The sequence below is a fragment of the Mercenaria mercenaria genome, chromosome 19, assembly GCF_021730395.1.
Source record: "Mercenaria mercenaria strain notata chromosome 19, MADL_Memer_1, whole genome shotgun sequence".
Lineage (NCBI taxonomy): Eukaryota > Metazoa > Mollusca > Bivalvia > Venerida > Veneridae > Mercenaria > Mercenaria mercenaria.
The window spans coordinates 27,738,647-27,748,164 of NC_069379.1; positions in this window are offsets into that span (position 1 = coordinate 27,738,647).

Consider the following 9,518-nt stretch of genomic DNA (forward strand, 5'->3'; position numbering starts at 1 on the left):
TGGATCCATGCTGGTCGCAAACCCACTATGTTGGTTTTCTCATGGCACGGCTCAAATGTTATTTTAATAGAATTCAAACTATAAAAGTATATGGTTGTGTCCTGAATATTTTTTTTCCTGGACTGTTTCGAAATATTTAGATCATAAAGAAATGAAATTTTTTTTTTAATGGCATTTTAATGTATAGGAAAACTCCTACTGCATATATTAGATTTTAATGAAACTTCCTACATGTGTAAATTGTGACCTTAAAAATGAAACAGAGGGATATTATTTAGCATGTGAAGTGGTGCATATAAATATTTTTATTGTAAATGTATTTCACTTCGGCATTATTCCACACTTGCTGGGTAAGTTATGCGCCATGAATTCCATTTTTTTTTTCAAATGTACAGAACTTCCTGAATAGAGAGGTAAAGATTTCAAATTTGTAATAAGCATTGGCTAGGCTTTGTTTAATAGTCAGGTAGCCCTTGCAAGTAAATGTGTACATTTATGAATGGCAAAATTACATTTTACAACTGACAGTATTTTGAATTATAACACCACAAAAAACTTACTGAAATATGTAATAAAATAGCGCAAGTTTGAAATATCAATTTCTCTCTAACGTTTGCCCTGCTGACAGCAAGTGATATTGCCTTAAGTTTTCAACCAGTGCAGACCGAGATCAGCCTGCAATGGTCTGCGCTGTCAGCTATTCAGTCAATAATTTTTTACTTTCAGTGAACACCCATTTGAATAAGTGTGAAACTACCAAAATTGAATGAGGAACCAGTCCATTTTAGAGATTAAGCAGTTTAAAGGTTAATTAGACAATTACAAAGGTTAAGGACACTTGAAATTAATATTTGGGATGCAGTCGTATAACGAAAACATTATGTCTTTAAAATCTCAACATAGATATATTATATGTTGCAGGTTTAACTTCTATTTAGAGTATATACATGCAACTGATATATTAAGAACCTATTGTCAGTACTAGCATTAGGAAATACGGGTCACAATGAAACATTAAGGTAGCCCACCGAATATGCATATTGTTTAGATTGAAATTTTATACTTTAAAAGCAGAATTTTCGCTATATTCACAAGGCACTTCATCTCGCAAAAATTAATCCTCGTGAAAATATTCACCATTAGTATAATTCAAACTAAAGTAGGATACCAGTTTTACAATTTTGCAAATATTTAACCTCACGAACTCAAAATTTAAAATTCGCGAAATTTTGACCCAGCAAAATTATGTGCTTTTTCAGTAATACTTGTATTTGATACATGTATGGAATTTCACAGCTTTTAGATGTAAGGCTAGACTATGTATGCATCTAGATGAAGAAATCAAATATTCACTGCCTTTATATATAACTGCATTTAGATGTAGAAGTAAACTATTCACTGCCTTTATTATGTGACTGCATTTAGTAGGCAGTAAACAGTTTTCAGAGCTTCTCGGACTACATTCGCCTGCTCGACTTTTCAAAACCTTACACAAAGGTCTGTAACTACACACCTGAAATACAAATAAGCCATGCCATAATAAAATTAGTGGCTTTGCGACCAGCGTAGATCCAGACCAGCCTGAGCATCCGTGCAGTCTGGTCAGGATCCATGCTGTTCGCTTTTAAAGCCTAGCTATCGTAATTAGAGAAACCGTTAGCGAACAGCATGCATCCTGACCAGACTGCGCGGAGGCGCAGGCTGGTCTGGATCCATGCTGGTTGCAAAGCCACTATGTTGGTTTTCTCATGGCATGGCTCAATTATTGGTTTTCTCATGGCGCAGCTCAAATATTGCATTGAATATTAACATGACTGTATGTGTCTCATTACAGACCATCAGCAATACATGTCTAACATCTAGATTTTAGTTTTATGTTCCTTAGGTTGAGAAATCAGATGATGAAAAAAGCAAAATTTGCCAATTTTCAAATCGCTGCAGAAAGTTCCCTGCAAATGATAGCACCAACAGTTTCATGAGTTCTTACTCCATTGACATCAGAAAATCTGAAAATAATCTCAAATATATGTGTCATCTGTACCATTTTTATGCTCCCGTCATCTACTGATGCGGGAGGCATATAGTGATTGTCCTGTCTGTTCGTTCGTTCGTTCTTTCATCCGTACGAGGTTAACCAAATGGGACCGTTTCGTCCAGCATCAATACCCCTTACTAGAATGACTTGATACTAATGCAGATGTAACCTGTGACCATTCCTCATCTTCAGACATCACCTGACCTCAGTTTGACCTTGACCTTGATCTCATTTTGGACTTAGGTTGCTTTATATGGGCCATCTTTTGGTGAATCAAATGGGACCGTTTCATCTAGCATCAATACCTCTTACTAGAATGACTTGATACTAATGTAGAATTTGTAACCTGTGACCATTCCTCATTTTCAGACATCACCTGACCTCAGTTTGACCGTGACCTCATTTTGGACTTAGGTTGCTTTATATGGGCCATTTCCTGATTAACCAAATGGGACCGTTTCGTCTAGCATCAGTACCCCTTACTAGAATGACTTGATACTAATGCAGATGTAACCTATGACCATTCCTCATCTTCAGACATCACCTGACCTCTGTTTGACCTTGCTTTGTATCGACAAGGATGCCACTGGCGGCATCAAGCGTTTACTGAACACAGCTTCTTCATTTTTTCACTATTTCAATTTTCCTGAGGCTCCTGTCAAAATGAAAGCTCCACTTAAGGCATGTACAGATTGTATTTTAATCTGAGAGGTACTTTACAATTTCAAGGTCAAGACTACTAGGCTAATTATTACTCAATAACTGAAACTTTATTCTTCCCACTGAAACATCATTTCTAGTAATTATTATTGTTTTAAAGAACAAATGTGCCTCTTATTTATAAATTTGACCAGGACCAGTTCGACACTAACAGCTTAAAACTGTTCACTGCCTCCTTAGATGTGGAAGTAAGCTATTCACTGCATTAGAGTATGTAGAAATTAACTAGTCACAGCACTTGAGTGTAAATAAATCCTCATCTCGCTTCATTTTATTTATTGAAATTTCATAACTCACATTATCACGAAAGTATACTTTAAATAGAAGACAATTGCGTAGTAAAAGCAAGAAAATATATTGTGAAAGGGTATAGTCAATTGTTGCAGTGTTCATAAGTATCTAAGACAATGCAATTATTAAAGGCACCTAAGTTAGCAAAAATCATCGGAAGAGAATTTTGTCTGTAGTGTTTGAAGTTTGTGTGTGTAATTGGTTACTGTAAAATCATTAATTTCGTGGGCATGAAATTTCGTGGTTTTGGTCAAAACAGCAATTTCGTGGGGATATGAATTCATGGATTTCAACTTTAGAACATTACATGAATTGGAATTTTACTTGTTCTTTGGGATTAAATTTCGTGGATTGACTCAACCACGAAAATAAGTCCCCCACGAATATTAATGATTTCACAGTATGTGAAGTCCTATAAAGAAAAAAAATACAGACAGGTGTGATTTATATGAGAAATGATAGATCAGTATTATATTTTAAACACTGTTATGTTAAGTTACTTGTGTGAACAGATATGATTTTAGCTCACTGAGTATGTAGTGCTCAAGATGAGCTACATTGTATATAAGCTGTCCTGTGTCTGTTTTCATGTGGTGTCCTCAACAACTTTACTGTTAACAAATTAGATGGCATAGATTTCATTCAATTCTTATGAAACTTGTTTAAAATATTTTTGGATTTTGTTATAAAATGTTATTGTGGATAAGAAACTAGGTCACTCAGTCAAATAATAGGAAATGCTTGTTAACACTTCAGAGGACATACTTTCTGCCAGGTCTACATGAAACCCAGTCAATATGTTTTTGTTTATAAAACTGAGGTTAAGATAAAAACTAGGTCATCTGGGGTAAAAAACCAGGTCACTAGGTCAAATAATAGAAACATCTTGTTAACACTTTAATTGCAAACTTTCTTATCTGATATGATTTCAACCTAGTCATACTATTTGTCTTTTTGAAGTCTATGTCAAGTGCAAAACTGTCCTATAGGCTCAAAAAACAAGGTCATTACATCAAATAAAATGAAAGAGCCTGTTAACACTGATTAGGCAACATTTTCTATTTGACCTTCATGAAACATTGTCAAAAAATTAACTATATGAAAATTTGATTCAAGTTAAAACTAGGTAATCTTTTTCACAACAAGATCACTAGTTCAAGTCATAGAAAAGCCTTGTTAACAATTTATTCGCCTTGTTTTCCTCTTGGTCGACATGAAACTTGGTTAGAATGTTCATCTTTATAAAATCTATGTCATGTTCAAACTGGGTTGTTGGAAGTCATAATCTGTGTCAATAGGTCAAATAATAAAAAAAACCTTGTTACGGCTTCAGTTTCATAAATCTCTTGATAGAAAATTTGTCACTTAATTTATTTTGTAATATTCAAGGTCAGGCTAGTGACCCAGGGCCTTTATGGCCCTCTTGTTTTCAAAAATAAAACCCACTTTACTATACTTAGGAGCCTTTCTGTTTGTTTTAAAATCTTTTTGCTATAAATTGCTGGCAGGATATCAGTCTTAAGTTTGCAGAAATGTTTCTACAAAAGATGGCTATCGCGATCCATAACGATCATGGCTGCCAAGTGCTTGGGATATAAACATATAGAGCACATTGAAGATCATCTTGTTATCTTTAAAGATGCTAGTTCGATATCAGATCATTCCTTTGATGACCCTTTACAATAAGTGTTAAAATCATGTTGATTTGTTGAAAGAACATGCCTACCATGATACATGTTTGAAATGTTAAACTCGGGTGAGTGATGGAAAACCATCATAGCCTTCTTTTTTGTGTTTATGTGATAACAGATATGCTTTTATGTACATGTATATTATGTTTTAACAGATGTGTGTCTATGTGTATTACAGTTATTTAGTAGTTTTCTTAAGATATAATATTACTTTTTTGCTATACTTTTGTCTTTTATATTCTTTTAATGCCGGTCTTTTATGTTAAGATATATTATTAGTAGTATTTACTGCATGTTATCTGGATTGATTGAATGTCTTTGACAGTAGCATTCAAAGTTTAGTTGTGTTCAACCTTTAAAATGTTACACTTTGCAAGGGTTTTGCAGAATTTTAGCATAATTGTATTTTTATGCCCCCCGGCAACTACTGATGCGGGAGCCGTATAGTGATTGTCCTGTCCTTCCGTCTGTTCGTTAGTCCGCCCATACGAGGTTAACCAAATGGGACAGTTTCGTCTAGCATCAATACCCCTTACTAGAATGACTTGATACTAATGCAGATGTAACCTGTGACCATTCCTCATCTTCAGATATCACCTGATTTCAGTTTGACCTTGACCTCATTTTGGATTAAGGTTGCTTTATATGGGCCATCTCTTGGTTAACCAAATGGGACCATTTCGTCTAGCATCAGTACTGCTTACAAGAATAAATTGATACTAATACAGATGTAACTTGTGGCCATTCCTCATCTTCAAAGATCACCTGACCTCAGTTTGACCTTGACCTCGTTTTGGACTTAGGTTGCTTTGTATCGACAAGGATGCCACTGGGGGCATCAAGCGTTTATTGAACGCAGCTCCTTGTTTCTTATGTATTTTTTCCTAGGTACAGTTACATGTAGTTCTATGAAGTTGCAGAAATTGGTGAGGAACTACTTTTTGTGGATTTCATGGTTGGGTTAATCTATGTAGTAAGACTAACAGTAATATTTCCATTCATTTTCATTTTCAGAAATAGAAATCCACAAATTCATATCACAACAAAATAAATGTTTGGCCAAAAGCATTAAATTTAGAGTCTATGTAATTGATTTATTATACAGTAAAGGTCATCATTTCTTTGGTCAAGAAAGAATAAAAAGATAAGTACCATTTTAGCTCCCCTGTAACATTAATAAGGAGTGCTCACTTGGTTGGTAAAAGTTCTTACAGTCAAACCTGTGTTAAGCAGCCAGGTAGTGGAGGAGCATTGTCTGGCTGCTGAAAGTAGGTGGCTGCTTAAGACAAATTGAAAGTAGAAGAAAAAATCATTTTTAGAAGTTTATTAGACTGGCTGTTAAATGCAAGTTACAGCTAAGGCAGGTTCAAGTGTATTCAGTTGTTTTTTTCTCGCATCCTTTGTTGTTGTTTTTTTTTTTTTAATTTACTCATTTGATTACAATTGAACTTATTATGGTCTTCAACAGCACACCTACCATATATGACATGGTCTATATTGTATGTTAACTTTCAAAATTCAAGAGAAATTTCTTGTGCATTTTTATGCAAAACTTGGAACTGCTTGATGAATTTGATTCAAATTCATGTATGTTAATGCATTCAAATTTTGATTCCAGACCTAAATTTCATTGCAGCAGTTTTCCCATGTTTTTCATAAATTTATGTCCATTTTATTGTTCAGTATTGTATTAGCAATGCATACTTATTAGCAATGCACACTTTCACCTCTTAACATCTCTTCTTGTGAGATCCTGCATGTTACTGTGAAAACATTTTTATTCGCGTATTTCGCGCTAGAACTGACGCGCGAATTTAAGACCGCACTTTTTATTATTTTTTATTCATTTTTTTCATTTAAAAATTGAAAATGCGCGAATTAAAGCCCACGCGAAACAGCCCTTTTTCACGTTCGCACGAAATTTCATGCCAGCAAATTTAAATGATTTCACAGTATTTCACAAAAAAAATATGCTTGAGTTGTTCACTTTATGACTCTGAAATTATTCAATAGAGAAAACATTGAGCTCATGCAAAGAAGGATTTTTCAGACATACTCCATATTTAAAATGATATTTTTTACCCTTTGAACTAATACATAAGGTATGTCAAGTGCTACATTGATAAGAAGATACTCACCTAAAGCAAAAAGTTTATGCCATTTTTTTTTTCTTGAGAAAATCAAAGGCCACTTCCAAACATTGAGATAAAAATTCTGAATGAAATTGTCTTCTGACTGGATATTGGCTATTTTACCTCTTTGGTGATCAGATATATATTTTTAAGATATCTTTTTCCAAGATAAGATATGTTTTCCCAAGATAAGATATATGTTTTGACAAAATGTGTTTTTCAAGATAAGAAATATGTGTTGCCAAAATGAGTTTTTCCAAGATAAGATATGTATTTTCAAAATTAGTTTTTCCAAGATAAGATTTATATTTTCAAAATGTGTTTTTCCAAGATAAGATTTATGTATTTCTGAGATAAGTATCTCCAGGAGATGATATGTACCTTGTATTTTTAAGAAAAATATGACTTTAAGACACTGATGAAGGTATGTGGCTGATTCTGGTATGCAAGGTATGTGGCCTATGGTCTGCGTATTTGGAGGTAAGAGCCAGTATACAAGACTGGACAATTGATAGACTTGCTTCTGTTTATCATATTAAGCTACTGTATAGCTACTGTGCAGTACATAGATTGCATGTGATATTTTTCACCTTTATAGCAAACCAGTTCTCACTTTTATAACGAGTTTAGAAAGCATGATTAAATTGAGATAAACTTGAGATATATATTTCCAAGAGAAGATAATTATGTACTTCTAAAGTAAGCTATGTTTTTCTGAAAAAGAATATGTATCACTAACATAAGATATGTTTTTCCTAGATAAGATATGTATTTTAAAGATAGGATTTATTTTCCAAGGCATTATTTAGAAACAAATTATCTCAAGCCATTTATGCATGATTACTTGTTATATACTTATTTTAGATTGAATTAAGATTACTGGCAATTCATTTTGTCTACTGTCTACATTAATTTGATCTCATAAAAGTAGACTGATGCTAATTGTTTGGATAAAAGAGTAGAGATTAATAGGTCTATCTGAATGTATGATGATTCTTCCGTAGCAAAAAGTATCTTATGTGTAATGTTCATAAAGCTTTTGGTTCTAGATATTTATTTAACAATACTGTAGATAAAATTGAGTTGGCAGTGATTTTTACCAACGCTGTTGAGCATTGTGACTCAAAAAGTATTTAAAGCGGATTTTAAGGTAGTGGACAAGAAACAATAATCAGCAATTTCCTAGCAATTTGGTGGGGGTTTTTTTTTCTGTTATTTCGGCATTCTTTGGTCTTAAATGTAGCTGATATAAGCAATGGTTTCCGTAACTTCTGGAAGTCACATACGGAGTGGAAAAATAGGGATTGCAATTAGGGGTCCACAACCTTTAATACCTGTATGTATAATGTATAATCGGCTTTTAGTTGTTTCTTTGGATAAACATGAGTAAAGCAGTATATTATTATATTGTGAATAAAAAAAACAGCGATACGAAATTATATCCTTTCTACTGTAATTATATGTTTGATTATTTTACTTAAAAAGATGTTTTATTTTTTATTTAACAACAGTTGCCAACATTATGACAAATACTTTGAAATTTTTATTAATTTTAACTAACCTCATAATGCCTTCGTAACTATTATGATTTATCTTACTATGTTCATTTAAACAGTGCATGACACAGCAACCAAAGTGGTTGAAAAGAATTTGATTTTTTAATATGAAAATAAATATTGACATTTAAATAGCATTTTGTGTATAAATAATATATATGCTGGTGTAAAGCTTGTTCATGTATTCATGATTCATTTGTATAATTTTACTCAATCAATTAACCTTATCATGCTGGACACAACTGATTCTTCCTTTGAGACCAGTATAGCTCATGATTTGCACTGTTTGCCATTCAGTCGATATCATCAGGGCCTCCCCAGGGCCTAATAAAGTTGTAGCCTCTTTTGAGGGAAAGTGCCAAATTGAAGCTGAATTATTGAAATTTGGCCACATTTTAATAAAATTCTTGTTGACACTTTCAAAAATCTGTAGCCAGTTCTTTGAATTTGTAGCATTTGGCTACATTGGCAAATGGCAGAGGAGGCTCAGATCTTTTTTGTAAGCACCCCTTTTAGTTGTTAGTGGTACTGTCCAAATTAAAAGATGGACAAGTTCATTATAGAAATTAAGCAGGGTAAGGGTTAAAGGAAACAGAAGGAGGCTGTTTTATTGAATTACATCTTAATACGATAGTAGATATAAGTCTATAATTGTGTTGAGTCGGAAAACATAAATCTGACCATCATCTGTGTTTCTGTCCTGCACATGCCTCATCCGTGGCGATATATGACCTTTCTGTGTCAGTTTGCCGTAAAACCCAACTCGCTGCACTGCCTCATTTTCATAATTTTTACACAGTAATAATTCCATAATCTTTTTAACATACAATATTCGGCATGCTGAATTAAGTCTGCTATATAGAAGACATTCTTATATTAAGATTTTTAGCTCGACTATTCAAAGAATAGTCTAGCTATTCTACTCACCTTGGCGTCGGCGTCACACCTGGTTCAGTTTTTGCATGCAAGTACATACAGCTATCATTTAAAGGCATATAGCTTTGAAACTTATTTTTTCTTTTTCTAGGTCAATTACCAACCTCACTGGGTCAAGTTTCATAACTCTGACATGTATTTTGAGCAAATTATGCCC